Source organism: Panthera pardus, unplaced genomic scaffold (genome assembly GCF_024362965.1).
Source record: "Panthera pardus isolate Hobbes unplaced genomic scaffold, ASM2436296v1 HiC_scaffold_16, whole genome shotgun sequence".
Taxonomy (NCBI): Eukaryota; Metazoa; Chordata; class Mammalia; order Carnivora; family Felidae; genus Panthera; species Panthera pardus.
In genome coordinates, this window is record NW_026526721.1 from 121,581,683 (window position 1) to 121,599,875 (window position 18,193).

The window sequence follows — 18,193 nt, forward strand, 5'->3', positions numbered from 1 at the left end:
TCCCCTCTCAGCACAGAGCCCATTTCTGATCCTCTGTCTCTCCCTTTCTCTGCATACCCCCTATCTCTCAAAAACAAATAAACATTAAAAAAAAGTCCATTGCATAAACTTAAAGTGAGGAGATCTGAATCAACAGTATTTCACATGAGAAAGCTTTGAAGATACAACTTTTAAAAGAAGCAGAAGAAGCTGTCTTAGGGTTTTTAATTTATCCCATGTCCAACACTAACCAGTAGCTGATAATAGTGACTAAAAAACCAAGCCTTTTCTCCTTAAGTAGGAAGATGATTCCAATACCTTCAGGCTCACAGAGTCCTTATAGCTAAAGATCTCTTAAAGAAAGAGATCCTTTTTATGCCCAGCAGTTCCCTCACATGGCTGTGACTAGGCCTGCTCTGATCACTCTTCAAGGGTTCCTTGCTGGCCTTGTGGAGTAGGAGGCAACATGCTCCCTGAATGCCAGCCCCACATAATCCCATGGATTAGTAGTACTGGGAAGTTCCATGAAAACTGGAGGTGGGTTGGGGCACCTGGGTGGCTCAGTCGGTTGAGCGTCTGACTTCGGCTAGGGTCATGATCTCGCAGTTCCTGGGTTCAAGCCCCGCGTCAGGCTCTGTGCTGACAGCTCGGAGCCTGGAGCCTGCTTCGGACTCTGTCTCCCTCTCTCTGCCCCTTCCCCGCTCATGCTCTGTCTCTCTCTGTCTCTCTAAGATAAATAAATGTTAAAAAATAAAAATAAAAAAAAATAAAAAACTGGAGGTGGGTTGCTAGAAGGTAACACATGTCCATAAGAATCCTGTGAAATTCAAAACTTCATTTTCTTTCACATTGCTGCTACCTTCTTTCTGATCACCTTATTTATTTATTTATTTATTTATTTATTCACTCATTCATTCATTCATTCACTTATATTTTTAAGAAATATTACTTTATTAAAGTGGCAAACATCCGAAAGTCCTTCACTGTCAAGTATTAGTAGGGACATGGGGCTCTTGCAGCCCTCATGCATAGTTGGTAGGTTGCAGGCTGTCGTTGCAGACAGGCAGAGCTTAGTCACATTAAATGTACAATACCCCACGATCCAGCAACTGTGGTACTGCGCATATTCTGATCACTATATTTAAAGACTTAGGAGTTGGATGGAATCTGCCATCCAATCAGGTTCCCCCTCTCTGCTCTCCCTAGTCTGGAACCCTGAAAACTACATTTCCCAGAATCCTTGCTCAGCTGGCTTTTGTTAGGATCTTCCAATAGGAAGCACTGGCCAGAGACAAAGGTGGGAGAGAAGGAGAAGCCTTTTCCCCATCTCTGTTTCTGGAAGTGACCCTGGGCATAGTGGTGGCAGAAGCTGTGGCCTGCCAGTGTAGTCTCCTGGGTTTGGCATCCTCAGAGATGCATGCTCCTGGGCTCTGGGTGACAACACCATTTTCTCTTTTACTTCTTCAGCTCCAGGGTTAGTAGCTGCTTTCCACAATTGTTAATCTTTTGGTGATTTCCCTCTTTTGCTCCTTCCAACACCTTATAACCAATTCTTGGTATTAACTTCTTTTTGTTTAAAATATCTATGATAAAACAGAAATATTCTGTTTTCCTATTTGTACTAATACAGCTTTCATTTTATTTTGTTATTGGAAATTCTTTATTTTTTTATTAAAAACTTTAACATTAAACATTACATTTATAAGATTACAATTTTTTAAAGTGTACAGTTTAGTGACATTAAGTTCATTGACATTGTTGTGCAACCATCGACACCATCCTTCTCCAGAATTTTTCCACCATTCGGAACTGAAACTGTACCCATTAGTTAGTACCTCCCCATTGTTAAGACCCTCATCCCTAGCAGCCACCATTTTACTTCTTGTCTCTATGAGTTGGACTACTCCTAGGTACTTCATATAAGTGGAATTGTGTGATATTTATCCTTTTGAGACTGTCTTACTTCACTTAGCAGGATGTCTTCAAGGTTCATCCATGTTGCAGTATGTGTCAGAATTTCCTTCTTAAAAAATTAAAAAAAAAATTTTTTTTTGAGAGATAGAGAGAGACAGAGCTCAGGCAGGGGAGGGATAGAGAGAGAGGGAGACACAGAATCAGGAGCAGGCTCCAGGCTCTGAGTTGTCAGCACAGAGCCTGATGCAGGGCTCCAACCCACAAACTGTGAGACCTAAGCTGACGTCTGGTGCTCAATCGACTGAGCCACACAGGTGCCCCAGAATTTTCTTCTTTTTAAAGTTTTTGTTTTTTGTTTTTGAGACAGACAGAGAGACTGAGAGCAGGGGAAGGGCAGAGAGAGGGAGAATCCCAAGTAGGTTCTGTGTGGTCAGTATGCCTAGCCTGACGTGGGGCTCAAACTCACAAAACTGTGAGATCATGACCTGAACAGAAATCAAGAGTCCTTCACTTAACTGAATGAGCCACCCAGGCACCCCAGAATTTCCTTCCTTTTAAAGCTACATAATATTCCATTGTATATATATATATATATATATATATATATATATATATATATATCACATGTGGATTATTCCCTCATCTGTTGGTATACACTTGGTTGTATGATAGCTTGCCAGGGTTGCCATAACAAAGTACCACAGACTGGGTGGCTTAAGGAAGAAAAATTTATTTTTTCACAGTTCTGGAGCTAGAAGTCCAAAGTTAAGGTGTCAGCAGGGTTGATTTTTTCTGAGTCCTCTCTCTTTGGCTTGTAGACGTTATTTTCTCTCTGTATCTTGGTCTTCCTTCTGTGCATGTTCATCCTATCTTTTTCTTTCTTTATTTCTTCTTCTTCTTCTTCTTCTTCTTCTTCTTCTTCTTCTTCTTCTTCTTCTTTTTAGCCAGGGAGAGAGGCAGAGGGAGAGAGAGGAAGAGAGAGAATCTTAAGCAGGCTCCATGCTCAGTGTGGAGCCAGATGCCAGGCTCGATCCCATGATCCTGGGATCATGACCTGAGCCAAAATCAAGAGTCAGAGGCTCAACTGACTGAGCCACATAGGCGCCCTCTAATTTCTTGTTCTTAAAAAGATGGCAGTTGTATTGGATTAAGGCCCACACTAATGACCTCCTTTAACCTTAATTACTTCTTTAAAGGCCCTATCTCCAAATAGGGTCACATTCTGAGGTGCTAGCGGTTAGGACTTCAACATGTAAATTAGGTGGTTGAGGGGCACAGTTCAGCCCATAACAGATTGCTTCCACCATTTGGCTGTTCTCAATAATGCTGCTATGAACATGTACAGAAATTTATTTGACCCTCCTTGGTATATATACTAGAACATATGGTAATTTTATGTTTAATTTTTTGAGGAACTGCCATACTGTTTTTCACGGCAGCCATTATACATTCCCTACGGCAATGCACAGGATTCCAATTTTTCCACATCCTTGTCAATACTTGTTATGTTTATTTAAAAATTTTTTAATGTTTATATTTATTTTTGAGAGAGAGAGAGACAGACAGCACAAGCATGGGAGGGGCAGAGAGAAAGGGAGACAAAGAATTCTAAGTAGGCTCCAGTCTCCAAGCTGTCAGCACAAAGCCCGATGTGGGACTCAAACTCACAAACCAGGAGGAGATCATGACCTGAGCCAAAGTCGGACACCCAACCAACTGAGCCACCCAGATGCCCTGACACGTGTTATGTTTTATTTATTTATTTTTGTTTATAATACCCATTCATCCAATGGGTGCAAAGTGGTATCACATTGTGGTTTTGATTTGCATTTCCCTAATGACCAGTGATGTTCAACATCTTTTATGTGCTTACTGGTCATTTGTATATTTCCTTTGGAGAAATGTCTACTCAAGTCCTTTCCCCGCTTTTAGACATTTTTACTTTTGAAAAAAACTTATTAACACTATAGCAACAGTAATTGAACTTCCAATAAAATGGGGAAAATATTTACCGATAATCCTAGATCTGAGATGACCACATAATAGAGCAGTCGGTATAATCTTTCTGAGTGTCAGTTATAGCAAGGTAGCAAAGGAGGTGGGCTGAAAAGGCAACATTGCCTGGGGTTTGATTCCTGGTTCCTCTGCTTACTGGCTATGTGAACTCAGGCAAGTTTCTTTCTTTCATTTTTTTAAAAAATTAATTAATTTATTTTGAGAGCGAGAGGGAAACAGAGAGAGAGAGCAGGGGAGGGGCAGAGAGATTGGGAGAGAGAGAATCTCAAGCAGGCTTGTTGCTATTGGCACAGAGCCCAACTGGGGGCTCAATCTCATGAACTGAGAGCTCATGACCTGAGCTGAAATCCAGGGTCAGCTGCTTAACCTACTGAGCCAACCAGGTCCTCCTCAAGCAAGTTTCTTAATTGATCAGCACCTTATAAAATGGGAATAGTAATACCTTCTACTTCACGGGATTGTTACAAGGACTGAGTGAATTAACAATTAGGACAGTGGCAAGTACAAAGCAAGCAATTCACACAAATTTGCTATTCTTATACTTTTCTGGGTCCCAACATTCTGCACTGCCTCCACAGCTGCGTGCCTTCTTAATGTCCCTCCACCCACTCTAATGTTTCCCCTTACCTAGTTATCCACAAGGCAAATAGATCTATGTATGTTAGCAGCTATTATATGCTAAAAGCTTCTTACGTATTAACTTTAATTTTCACAGTTTGTTTCAACCGTAGCCTGGTAATCATGAGCTCTGGCTCAGAGATCAGCTGGGTGGGAGTCTGGGTTCAAATGTCACATCTCTTCTTACTATGTGACCTTGGACAAGTCTCTTCGCATCTCTGGGCTTTAGTTTCTATATTTGGAAAATGATGGTAAGAATAATATCAACTTCACAGGGTCGCTGAGGGGTTAAATAAGATAAGACCTCTAAAGCATGTAGCGCCCAGTACATGGTACTGGTAAATGCTAGCACATGGTAAATGCTTAAGAGATATTTGTTATTATTATATCCATTTTTACGATAAGGAAACTGAGTCTTTGCTGAGGTTCTTGCCCCAGGTCATAAAGCTGATGTTGAGACAATATCGACCAAAGCAATGTTCTTTATTATTTCCTTCAATCTGCATAAATGATTTTTGTGCACTTCTGTTGTATAATAAGAGTACAGACATAATTTTGTATTGTAAAAAATTTTCACATTGGAGCATAAGTAATTGTCATATTGCTGTGGAGATGAGAAGGCCTGACTGTATAATCTTCCACTGAATAATATAGCATCTTCGTGCCCCTTATTTCCTTTCCTTCTGCTGGATTATTTCCTCAGGACAAATTCTCAGAAATGGAATTTCATGTGTCAAAGAGTGTTAACCTTATTTGGATCCTGGATACAGAATATCCTATTGTTTTCCTAAAGAGTTTATCAATAGTAGTTGTTCGTGTGCTGTGATTTATTTTCCAGTCTCCTTAAAATAATTGGAACATTGATAAAGAATGAATAAACTTGACATAGATAAGTAATCTCCAGACTGAAAAGGAGTGAATAGCTTGGGAAGATGATAATCATGTTTGGAAACTATGGCTTTGTAACCTGAGTTATTGTTTGTAGGTATATGGTTCTTGTCTACTAGATGTGATGCTCATACTGTATGGTTAAGGAGTATGTACATTATCTATAAATGTACGGTCTCTGGGCTTACGAGGTGACAAGTGTTGCCACAGGGTAGACTTGTTTACTGGGTCCTGCTGATCACTTGGCTCACCTCCGGAAGAGGCCTCTTGCTCTTAAAGGAAACTTCCAGAAGATGCAGGTGACTGAGTGGGAATAACTCCTCAAACTCTAGCTCAGAGGGAGAGTCCAGGAGAACAGGGTTGACATCCTTCCTTGTTATTAGTCTTGGGAATGACAGAAAGTTCTAGGAGTCTCTGTTCCTTCATCTACAATGGGGGGGGATGGTGGTGATAAAGTAGGTAGTAAGTGTTTAACAAGCTTTCAAAGAGCTTTGCATATATCAACTCACACAATTCTCAACTTCTGTAAGGGAGGTATGATCATTATTCTCATTTTACAGATGAGGAAACAGGTACGGACTGGTTAAAAAATGTGTCCAGGTAATGCAGTCAGTAGGTATGGGAGCCAGGGTTAGAACCCAGGCATTCAGGCTCCAGAGTATCTTCAAGACCAGGTATAAACTGAGTAATATGAAAGGTTAATAATCTTTAGGTTTAAGGGCTATTGTGAAGATTCTTGATGATGGCACATCTGATATATGGTTTCTCACTATTCTATAGAAACGGTAGATCTGTTAAATGTGTCAATGACCTTCATATTGCCAAACCTAATAAACTTCTGTTTTCATCTTCCCTGACCTCTCAATAACATTAAACCAAGTTGATGTTCTTCATTTTTTTTTTTTTTAAGTAATCTCTATACCCAACATGGGGCTTGAACTCAGGACCCTCACATCAAGAGTCACCTGCTCTACTGACTGAGCTCATGTTTTTAGACCCATAGGCCATGAGGCTGATTTTTTTCTTTGTTCTTTTCCTTTTCTTCTTTGTTTAAACAGATGTGCACCACAATGGTTCAACAAGTAAGGGAAATGCCGCTAATACGAACACCGCAGTTTGCAATATATCAAAGGGGAGGTGAGTTAGAAGTGGTAGTCATTCCAATTAAACATTCAGGTAACATCATCACAATTCGGTTGCAGCATCAAAACTGTCGGTTGAAGTTTCTTTTTCCTAAATGGTCGGAGGTCCCACACTGTCTCTTGTGTCTTTGTTGTGTTTTGTGTGAGATCCATCATAGAATGGGAAATTTTGGCCTCCAACAACAGTGGTACACAGCTTTGTCTCCCTAACCCTCCATGTCAAAAGCATGTTCTATCTTGGGTTGTCCTCCTGGATGTGAAGCTTTACTACAGATTTGCTGTGACGATCTTTTCTTTAAAAATTTTTTAAAAGGTTTATTTATTTTTGAGACCGAGAGAGACCAAGCATAAGCGGGGGGCGGGCAGAGAGAGAGGGAGACCCAGAATCTGAAGCAGGCTCCAGGCTCCGAGCTGTTAGCAAAGAGCCTGATGTGGGGCTCGAACCCACAAACCATGAGATCATGATGTGAGCTGAAGTTGGACACTTAACCAACTGAGCCACCCAGGCGGCCCTGCTGTGACAATCTTTAACAAAAAATCTTCATAAGCTAGATACCCAATTGCAGCTGTCCCAGCAATAAAGGCTGCAGTCCATTCAACATGTACCCTGGAAGTCAGACACACGGCACTCTCGCTTACAAGGTGTGGGCACAGGACACTGAGTGCAAACGGCTCTTTGGCCAGCCTGAGTCCAAATGTGAGAGGCATCCTAAGGGCACCAACCCTAGGCCAGATTCTCTAAAACTTACCTCAAACTGCTCCATCCCTTGATCGTTCTCCTTCCAGCCACGCTGGCCTTGTCCTGTCCCAGGAACAGGCCAAAGTCTTCCCTTTCCCCAGGACTTCACTTCATTTTTGAGTATGTATTAAAGTACCATTCTTCAGTTTAAATTCAAATACCATGGAGTGGTCTCTCCTGACCACCCCTCTATTTAAAACTGCCTCCACCAGTTACTCTCATTGTTAGGATTTCTCTCTTTACCACGATTTGGAATTATCTTCTTCCTTCATGTGTTTCCTTGTTTTACCAGAAGCTAAGCACTGTAATTCGTCTCAACGCCACACTACTGGTCACCACTACCACTGGGTAAAAATCGAGACCTAAGACAAACCCGTTCACCTTTGCAGGTGCAGAGCAAGGCTCCTCAGTGAGGGATGCAGAGCTGGAACCCTGGTGGGTTGTGGGGCAGCAGGAGGGCATTCCGTGAGGGGGAATGTCCTCAGTGACTCAGAAGCTGCCAAAGATACACTTCCTGTAAGTCACACTTGGACACGTTCCAGCCCTGTGGGCTCCTGGCCAGGAGCATCTATTGGCCTCATTTTTCTTCTTACCAATCTTGCCTGGGTTCTGAGAGTTGCTGGGGGGAAACTGTGTCAGTCTCAGGGATACCTTTGGGGACTTGGTGTTCTTGAGGAACTACTAACAATGGTTCACGATTGCATTCACAAACAGAAAACGCACTTTAATTAGATCTTCTTCCTCCTGAACTGTTCATGCCAAATCACCAGAGATTCGGGCTCAATGCTTAAAAAAAAAAAAAAAAAAAGGGTTTTAATTCTCAAAGTTGGGAGCAAAAAATATAAGAAACAAAAAACTGGGGGCACCCGGCTGGCTCAGTCAGTTAAGTGTCCGACTCTTGATTTCAGCTCAAGTCATGATCTTGTGGTTTGTGAGATCGAGCCCCACATCAGGCTCCGTGCTGCCAGTGCAGAGTCTCCTTGGGATTCTCTCTCCCTTTCTCTCTGCCCCTCCCCCACCCTTGAGGAGAGTCCCTCTCTCTCTCTCTCTCTCTGTCTCTCAATAAATAAGTAAACTTAAAAAAAGAAGCAAAAGGGTGAGGAAGTTCAAGAAGTACTATTTTATTATCATTTCCTTAGTTTTAAAAAAAGCCACCCAAATTCTAAGAAAAAAATACCGTATATTAATCAGAAAATAGGCCCCCTGGAAACAGCTGTGAGGAAAAGGCTGAAATGAGGAGGGTTAACAAAGAAAGCTTTATTCCAGATGTGAATCTCTCAATGTAAGAAATGGGTAAAGTTACTGCAGGGTAACAACACATGAGAGCTTATTCATTTAATTGAGTCGGGAGAGTCATAATTTTCTTTAGGCCTCTGAGCAAAATATAATGTATTCTAGCACTCAAGAATAATACTCAAGGAAGCCAGAGGGCAGAAAACAGTATTGGATGAGAATTGGGTCCTCTGCTTACTGGACTGGTGGAATGGAGGGCAAGGGGAAGTTTGGGACAGTCTCTGGTGGCCCTTGTTCTCCACCTCTCAGCCCCATTGTCTTCCTGGCTTTGGGTCCCAGCGGCAGGACCTCCCCAGCCACCACCACTCTGCTCCTTGTTCCCTAGTGTCAGGCTGGGTCCAGCCAATGGGAAACACTAGCAGAAGACTGCAGGTGGAAGGGGAGACAGGTCGGGTATTTATACTGCCCTCTCCTCTCCCCATTGTGGTCTGTTCCTTCATGGCAGTGGGCATTACCTCAGCAGAAGATGCATGTCCTGGGAGCTGGTTAGAAATGCAAGTTCCAGGCCCCCTGGTTCCAGGCACCCCTTCGTTAGGGCACACCCTTGGTATCCTAACAAGCCCTCCAAGGTGATTCTGATTGTCTCCGAAGTTTGAGAACTGCTGATGTATGGCCCCAGTTCCTGGTGGAACTGCGGACCTCCCTCTTCAGTGCCTGCTCTTACTAGACTCCAATAATTCTGTCCCCTTCCTCTGCCTTTCAGGTCTGGGGGTAGAAAGGGCTTATCTGCACAGCTAGTACTTCAGTAGCTCTTGTCGGTTGCCTTACCCCTGCCTGTTAGTGCCTTTGTAAAATCTCTTCAGTTAAGTCGTTTGAGCACACGGCCTGTCTCCTGCTGGGAGCGCAACTGATACACAGAGGCACGAACTGTGGGCAAAGGCTGGAAACCAAAGTATCCACGGATAACGACAGTGTGGTCAGATCAGGACAGTGGAGCGGGGAATGCACAGGAGTGAGCCTCTACCATAGGCCAGGCATTCACCCATTTAATGCACACAAGCGTCCTAGAGGTGGGTATCTTTTGTGTTTTACTGAGTCGACTGAGCCAGACTGCACCTCTGTCACAGACTGGGCCAATTCCTCTTCCTGGTCAAGGGGACTTATTGCTCTCAATGTCCTCACAAGGATAACTTATTCACCCCTTCAGCCACTGTGAAATTGTTAGCAGCCTGAAGCAAGGGCATGGGGATGGGGAAGATTGGTATGCCATGTAGGAGCTATGTGATATAGGGCAAGTGGCATGACCTCTCTGAGCCTCAGGTTCCTCTTTAGTAAATAAAGCTATTAATGCCTGCTCTGTGGTGTGTTAGGAGGGATACATAAGGTGACCTATGTGGAGCATCTAAAATCACATCCAGTACAGAGTAGGAGCTCTGTAAACCTGAGTGCCTCCACCTTTCACACAAAGGTGGGCCAGGGAAGAGAATGTGATTGGCTAAGTGAATCACGTTATACTTTTTTTTAAATTTTATTTTTTATTTTTTTAAATTTACATCCAAATTAGTTAGCATATAGTGCAACAATGATTTCAGGAGTAGATTCCTTAGTGCGCCTTACCCATTTAGCCCATCCTCCCTCCCACAACCCCTCCAGCAACCCTCAGTTTGTTCTCCATATTTATGAGTCTCTTCTGTTTTGTCCCCCTCCCTGTTTCTATATTATTTTTGTTTCCCTTCCCTTATGTTCATCTGTTTTGTCTCTTAAAGTCCTCATATGAGTGAAGTCCTATGATATTTTTCTTTCTCTGACTAATTTCACTTAGCTTAATACGCTCCAGGTCCATGCACGTAGTTGCAAATGGCAAGATTTCATTCTTTTAGATTGCTGAGTAATACTCCATTGTATATATATGCCACATCTTCTTTATCCATTCATCCATCGATGGACATTTGGGCTCTTTCCATACTTTGGCTATTGTTGATGGTGCTGCTATAAACATGGGGGTGTATGTGTCCCTTTGAAACAGCACACCCGTATCCCTTGGATAAATGCCTGGTAGTGCAATTGCTAGGTCATAGGGTAGTTCTATTTTTAATTTTTGAGGAACCTCCCTACTGTTTTCCAGAGTGGCTGCACCAGGTTGCATTCCCACCACCAGTACAAAAGAGATCCTCTTTCTCTGCATCCTTGTCAACATCTGTTGTTGTCTGAGTTGTTAATGTTAGCCATTCTGACAGGTGTAAGGTGGTATTTCAGTGTGGTTTTGATTTGTATTTCCTTGATGATGAGTGATGTTGAGCATTTTTTCATGTCAGTTGGCCATTTGGATGTCTTCCTTGGAGAAGTGTCTATTCCTGTCTTTTGCCCATTTCTTCACTGGATTATTATTATTTTTTTTTTGGGTGTTGAGTTTGATAAGTTCTTTATAGATTTTGGATACTAACCTTTTATCTGATATGTCATTTGCAAATATCTTCTCCCATTCTGTCAGTTGCCTTTTAGTTTTGGTGATTGTTTCCTTCACTATGCAGAAGCTTTTCATTTTGATGAGGTCCCAGTAGTTCATTTTTGTTTTTGTTTCCCTTGCCTCTGGAGATATGTTGAGTAAGAAGTTGCTGCAGCCAAGATCAAAGAGGTTTTTGCCTGCTTTCTCCTCGAGGATTTAGATGGCTTCCTGTCTTACATTTAGGTCTTTCATCCATGTTGAGTTTATTTTTGTGTCTGGTGTAAGAAAGTGGTCCAGGTTCATTCTTCTGTGTGTCGCTGTCCAGTTTTCCCAGCACCACTTGCTGAAGAAACTTTCTTTATTCTACTGGATATTCTTTCCTGCTTTGTCAAAGATTAGTTGGCCATATGTTTCTGGGTTCTCTATTCTGTTCCATTGATCTGAGTGTCTGTTCTTGTGCCAGTACCATACTGTCTTGATGATTACAGCTTTGTAATACACCTTGTAGTCTGGGATTGTGATGCCTTCTGCTTTGGTTTTGTTTTTCAAGATTGCTTTGGCTATTCGGGGTCTTTTGTGGTTCCATACAAATTTTAGGATTATTTGTTCTAGCTCTGTGAAGAATGCTGGTGTTATTTTGATAGGGATTGCATTGAATATGTAGATTGCTTTGGGTAGTATTGACATTTTAACAATATTTGTTCTTCCTATCCAGGAGCCTGGAATCTTCTTCCATTTTTTTGTGTCTTCTTCAATTTGTTTCATAAGCTTTCTATAGTTTTCAGTGTATAGATTTTTCACCTCTTCAGTTAGATTTATTCCTAAGTATTTTATGGTTTTTGGTGCAACTTTAAACGGGATCAATTCTTTGATTTCTCTTTCTGTTGCTTCATTGTTGGTGCCTAGGAACACAACCAATTTCTGTGCGTTGATTTTATATCCTACAACTTTGCTGAATTCATGAATCAATTCTAGCAGTTTCTGGTGGGATCTTTAGGGTTTTCCATATAGAGTATCATGCCATTTGCAAAGAGTGAAAGTTTGACCTCTTCCTGGCCGACTTGGATGCCTTTTATTTCTTTGTGTTGTCTGATTGCAGAGGCAAAGACTTCCAATACTATGTTGAATAACAGTGGTGAGAGTGGACATCTCTGTTTTGTTCCTGATCTTAGGGGGAAAGCGCTCAATTTTTCCCCATTGAGGATGATATTAGTGTTGGGTCGTTCATATATGGCTTTTATGATCTTGAGGTATGCTCCTTCTATCCCTACTTTCTTGAGGGTTTTAACAAGGAAGAATGCTGTATTTTGCCAAATGCTTTCTCTGCATCTATTGGCAGGATAATATGGTTCTTGTCCTTTCTTTTAGTGATGTGATGAATCACGTTAATTGTTTTGCAGATATTGAACCAGCCCTGCATCCTGGATATAAATCCCACTTGGTCATGGTGAATAATTTTTGTTAATGTATTGTTGGATCCGGTTGGCCAATATCTTGTTGAGGATTTTTGCATCCATGTTCATCAGGGAAATTGGTTTATAGTTCTCCTTTTTAGTGGGGTCTCTGTCTAGTTTTGGAATCAAGGTAATGCTGGCTTCATAGAAAGAATTTGGAGGTTTTCCTTCCATTCCTATTTTTTGGAATGGCTTCAAGAGAATAGGTGTTAACTCTTCCTTAAATGTTTGGTAGAATTCCCCTGGAAAGCCATCTGGCCCTGGGGCTCTTGTTTTTTGGCAGATTTTTTATTACTAATTCGATTTTCTTACTGGTTCTGGGTCTGTTCAAATTTTCTATTTCTTTCTGTTTCAGTTTTGGTAGTGTATATGTTTCTAGGAATTTGTCCATTTCTTCAAGATTGCCCATTTTATTGGCATATAATTGTTCATAATATTCTCTTATTATTATTTTTACTTCTGCTGTGTTGGTTGTGATCTCTCCTCTTTCATTTTTGATTTTATTTATTTGGGTCCTTTCCTTTTTCTTCTTGATCAAACTGGCTAGTGGGTTATCAATTTTGTTAATTCTTTCAAAGAACTAACTTCTGGTTTCATTGATTTGTTCTACTGGTTTTTTTGGTTTCAAAAGCATTAATTTCTGCTCTAATCTTTATTATTCGCTGTCTTCTGCTGATTTTGGGTTTTATTTGCTGCTCTTTCTCCAGCTACTTAAGGCGTCAGGTTAGGTTGTATATCTGAGGCCTTTCTTCCTTCTTTAGGAAGGCCTGGATTGCTATATACTTTCCTCTTATGACCGCCTTTGCTGCGTCCCAGAGGTTTTGGATTGTGGTGTTATCATTTTCATTGACTTCCATATACTTTTTAATTTCCTCTTTAACTGCTTGGTTAGCCCATTCATTCTTTAGTAGGATGTTCTTCAGTCTTCAAGTATTTGTTACCTTTCCTAATTTTTTCTTGTGGTTGATTTTGAATTTTATAGCATTGTGGTCTGAAAATATGCACGGTATGATCTCGATCTTTTTGTACTTGTTGAGAGCTGATTTGTGTCCCAGTATGTGGTCTCTTCTGGAGAACATTCCATGTGCACTGGAGAAGAATGTATATTCCGCTGCTTTAGGATGAAATGTTCTGAATATATCTGTTAAGTCCATCTGGTCCAGTGTGTCATTCAAAGCCATTGTTTCCTTGTTGATTTTTTGATTAGATGACCTGTCCCTTGCTGTGAGTGGGGTGCTGAAGTCCCCTACTATTATGGTATTACTATCAATGAGTTTCTTTATGTTTGTGATTAATTGATGTATATATTTGGGTGTTTCCACATTAGGCGCATTAATGTTTACAATTGTTAGGTCTTCTTGGTGGGTAGACCCCTTGATTATGATATAATGCCCTTCTGCGTCTCTTGATACAGTCTTTATTTTAAGGTCTAGATTGTCTGATATAAGTATGGCTACTCTGGCTTTCTTTTGTTGACCATTAGCATGATAGATGGTTCTCCATCCCCTTACTTTCAATCTGAAGGTGTCATTAGGTCTAAAGTGGTTGTCTTGTAAACAGCATATAGATGGATCTTGTTTTCTTATCCATTCTGTTACCCTATGTCTTTTGATTGGAGCATTGAGTCCATTGAGGTTTAGAGTGAGTACTGAAAGATATGAATTTATTGCCATTATGATGCTTGTAGAGTTGAAGTTTCTGGTGGTGTTCTCTGGTCCTTTCTAATCTTTGTTGCCTTTTTGTCTTTATGTATGTACGTATGTATGTATGTATGTATGTATGTATGTATTTATTTATTTATTTATTTATTTATATTTTCATCTTTTCTCCCCTCAGAAAGTCCCCCTTAAAATTCCTGCAGGGGAGTCACATTTCTTTAGGGGTCACAAACTCCTTTAATTTTTGCTTGTCTGGGAATCTTTTTATCTCTCCTTCTATTTTGAATGACAGCCTTGCTGGATAAAGAATTCTTGGCTGCATATTTTTCTGATTCAGCACACTGAAAATATCTTGCCATCCTTTCTAGCCTGCCAAGTTTCTGTGCATGGGTCTGCTGCAAACCTGACCTGTCTTCCCTTGTAGGTTAGGGACTTTTTTTCCCTTGATGCTTTCATGATTCTCCCCTTGAGTTTGTATTTTGTGAATTTGACTATGATATGCCTTGTTGATGGTCGGTTTTTGTTGAATCTAATGGGGGGTCCTCTGTGCTTCCTGGATTCTGATGTCTGTGTCTTTCCCCAGGTTAGGAACGTTTTACACTATGATTTGCTCACATAACCCTTCTACCCCTATTCTCTTTCTTCCTCTTCTGGGACCCCTATGATTCTGATGTTGTTCCTTTTTAATGAGTCACTGATTTCTCTAATTCTTAAATCGTGTTCTTTTGCCTTAATCTCCCTCTTTTTTTCTGCTTCATTATTCTCCATAAGTTTGTCCTCTATATCACTGATTCTCTATTCTGCCTCATCCATCCTTGCCGCTGTGGCATCCATCCATGATTGCAACTCAGTTATAACATTTTTTATTTCATCCTGACTAGTTTTTACTTCTTTTATCTCCGCAGAAAGGGATTCTAATTTATTTTTGACTCCAGCTAGTATTCTTATTATCATGATTCTAAATTCTGGTTCAGACATCTTGCTTGTTTCTGTGTTGGTTAAATCCCTGGCTGTCGTTTCTTCATGCTCTTTCTTTTGGGGTGAATTCCTTCATTTTGTTATTTTTAGGGGAGAAAAGGAATTAATGAGGTAGAAAAATTAAAATTAAGAAAAAATTAAAATTAAAAAAATTAAAATTAAAAAATTAAAAACACACACACACACACACACACACACACAAATCGAATAAATGATGCTAGATCCTAGGTGTGTATTGGTCTGGGTGTTGAAAGTGGTTTGATAGATTAGAGAAAAAAGGGGGGAGAAAAAGGAAATCGTTTGAGAATTTGAAAAAATGAATACACTGAAGTAGACTAAAATGAAATGATGGAAGTTAACTAGAAATTGAAAAAATTTACACAAAAGTAAAAAATATTTTTAAAAATTAAAGAAAAAAAATTTTTTTTTAACATTTTATTTATTTTTGAGACAGGGAGAGACAGAGCATGAACGGGGGAGGGTCAGAGAGAGAGGGAGACACAGAATCTGAAACAGGCTCCAGGCTCTGAGCTGTCAGCACAGAGCCCGACGCGGGGCTCGAACTCACGGACTGCGAGATCATGACCTGAGCTGAAGTCGGCCGCCCAACCGACTGAGCCACCCAGGCGCCCCGAAAGAAAAATATTTTTAATAAAAATGGAAAATAAAAAATGAATTTTTTCTCTTTTTGTATTCAAGAAAAAGAAGTGAAAAAGAAAAAAAAAGAAAGAAAATTGACTAGATGGACCTGCTAACAGATTGAAATAGGACGGAAATTACTTCATTTTCCCCTAGACGTCAGACTATGAAGTGCTTTAGAGTCCATAAACTAAGCAGGCGGTGAGATTTGTGTTCTTGAAGAACGAGGTTGGCCCAGTTGGGCGGGGCTCAGTGTAACAGCTCTGCTCTCCACTAGATGGTGCTGCTAGCCCACTGGGGTGGAGTGATGTGGCGCTTGTAGGTGCATACGCGCATGCGTGGGAGCAGTGAAAATGGCGTCACCCAGTTACCCAGTCTCTAGTATCAGAACTCTGTTCTCCCTGATCAGCAATCATGCACCCGTCCTCTGTCTGCAGCTTTCTTCCACTCCCCGATTTTTCACTGTCTGTGACCAGGCCCCAGACAGTACCTCTCTCCCGAGTTTTGTCTCAGATGCATCTGTTTTCCCAGCCCCTTACTTCTGAAGGACTGCGGCTTTGACCCCCTCTGCCCCTCTATAGGAGGGTCTCACCGAGCAATGGCCGAATGTCGGCTGCATCCAGGAACGCTTGCTGGACACTGCTGCTGCTGTCAGCGCCGTGAAACCGCAGCCAGGTGCCAGCCCGCCCCAGAAACAGTTCGGGAGATAGTGTAGCAGCAGCGTTTCAGGGATTATGGAAACTCACAACACACATCTGGCACCAGGCTTCACCCTTAACGGCCTTGTTCCAGCACCAGCCAATGTGGCCGTTTTCTGGGGTCTGCTGGGACCAGGTGGCTTCAACAGTCTCTACCAAATGTCCTTCCAGCAGTGGAACTGCTTCTCCCCGTGTGGTCTGAGAACCTCCCGGACCCCACTCTGTTCCTGGGGATTCGCCCTTCCCACCAGAGCACCACCAGGTATCAAGCTGCAGAGTTGCAGACTCTGTACTCCCTTTGCTTACAGTCTTAATGGAATTTAAACCCTCTCCTTTCTCCTTTCTCCCTTTTTAGTGTAGTCCCTGCAGCTGTTTCCAATTTTCCACTTTCTCTCCAACTGCTTTTGGGGAGTGGTGGTTTTCCTGTATTCTCCCCCCTGCCCCCAGTCTCCATCATCTCTCCGCTCACAAAAGCACCTCCCTTTCTGCACCTTCTTGCTCCCCGAGTTCACTTCTCCATGTCATGTACCTGCTGAATTCTGTGGTTCAGGTTCTGCAGATTGTTGTGTTAATCCTCCAATCAGTTTTCTAGGTGTGCAGGATGGTTTAGTGTTGGTCTGGCTGTACTTCATGGACGAGAGATACACAAAAAACTTCCATGCTGTTCCGCCATCTTGGCTCCTCCCCCCCCCCCCCCCCCCCCACGTTATACTTTTAAAATAGATTTTGGCCTGGGAGCATGATATCCCCAAGGAAAAGTTGTATCCGAGAGGTGGAATCCTCAGGAAGCCAAGAGGACTTTTTTAAGCCCTGTAAAAACTTGGTCAGTTCTTGAGGCTTGGTGAGGGAGAGGCAGGGCTGGCTGCTGTATAAATAGCTTGTTTGTCTTTTAAAGTAAGTTATGCTCAGGGGGACCTGGGTGACTTAGTCAGTTGAGTGTCTGACTCTTGATTTTTGACTCCAGTCATGATTCTAGGGTCATGAAACTGAGCCCCGCATCAGGTTCTACGCTGAGTTTGGAGCCTGCTTGAGATTCTCCCTTTCTCTCCCTCTGCTCCTCTCCCCAGCTCATGTACACATTTTCTCTCTCTCTCTCTCTCTCTGAAATTAAAAAAAATAAATAAATAAGTAAGTTATACTCTGGAACTTGCCCCTGGTCTGTCTCCTGAACTCTCCCTGCCTCCCTGACATGGTGGTGACCAGAGGAAGGCAGTGCTGAAGGAGTGCGTTATTGGAGTTCCCCTAACGTGACTTTGCAAGCTTGGCTCCCTCTGTGTGGAACAATCTGCCCTCACCTGGGCTAACTCCTACTAATTCCTCTCAGACACTATCCCACACACCTGTTCCTGGTCCCTAGCTGACCCAGGCAGACTTAGTTGCCCCCCTTCAGCATTCCCCAGGCTCATGCATTCCTCAGTTGCCACAGTTGCCACAGGCGTGGGGATCTGTTTCCTCCTCAAGGGTAGGCAGCTTGCTCATTTTGTTCATCTCTGCATCACAAGGTCCAGCCCAGAGCCTGGCACACATTGGAGGCTCAGGACTCCGTCCTGGCCAGTGGTGCACTTAGGAGCGGCTCTGGGAGAGAACTTGCCTCCGTCCTGCTCTGTCTCCCATTGTTGCCTGGTTAAAGTACATACACATTTATTTTTACCATAGACATTGGTAGAGTACTTGCTGGGTTCCATTCTGGATGCTGGAGGTGCAGGAGTCGATCAGATGAAGCTTTCCTGGGGCCTGGAGGCTAATAGGGAGGATGGCTATGTGCCTGCACAACACTAATACAAAGCAGAA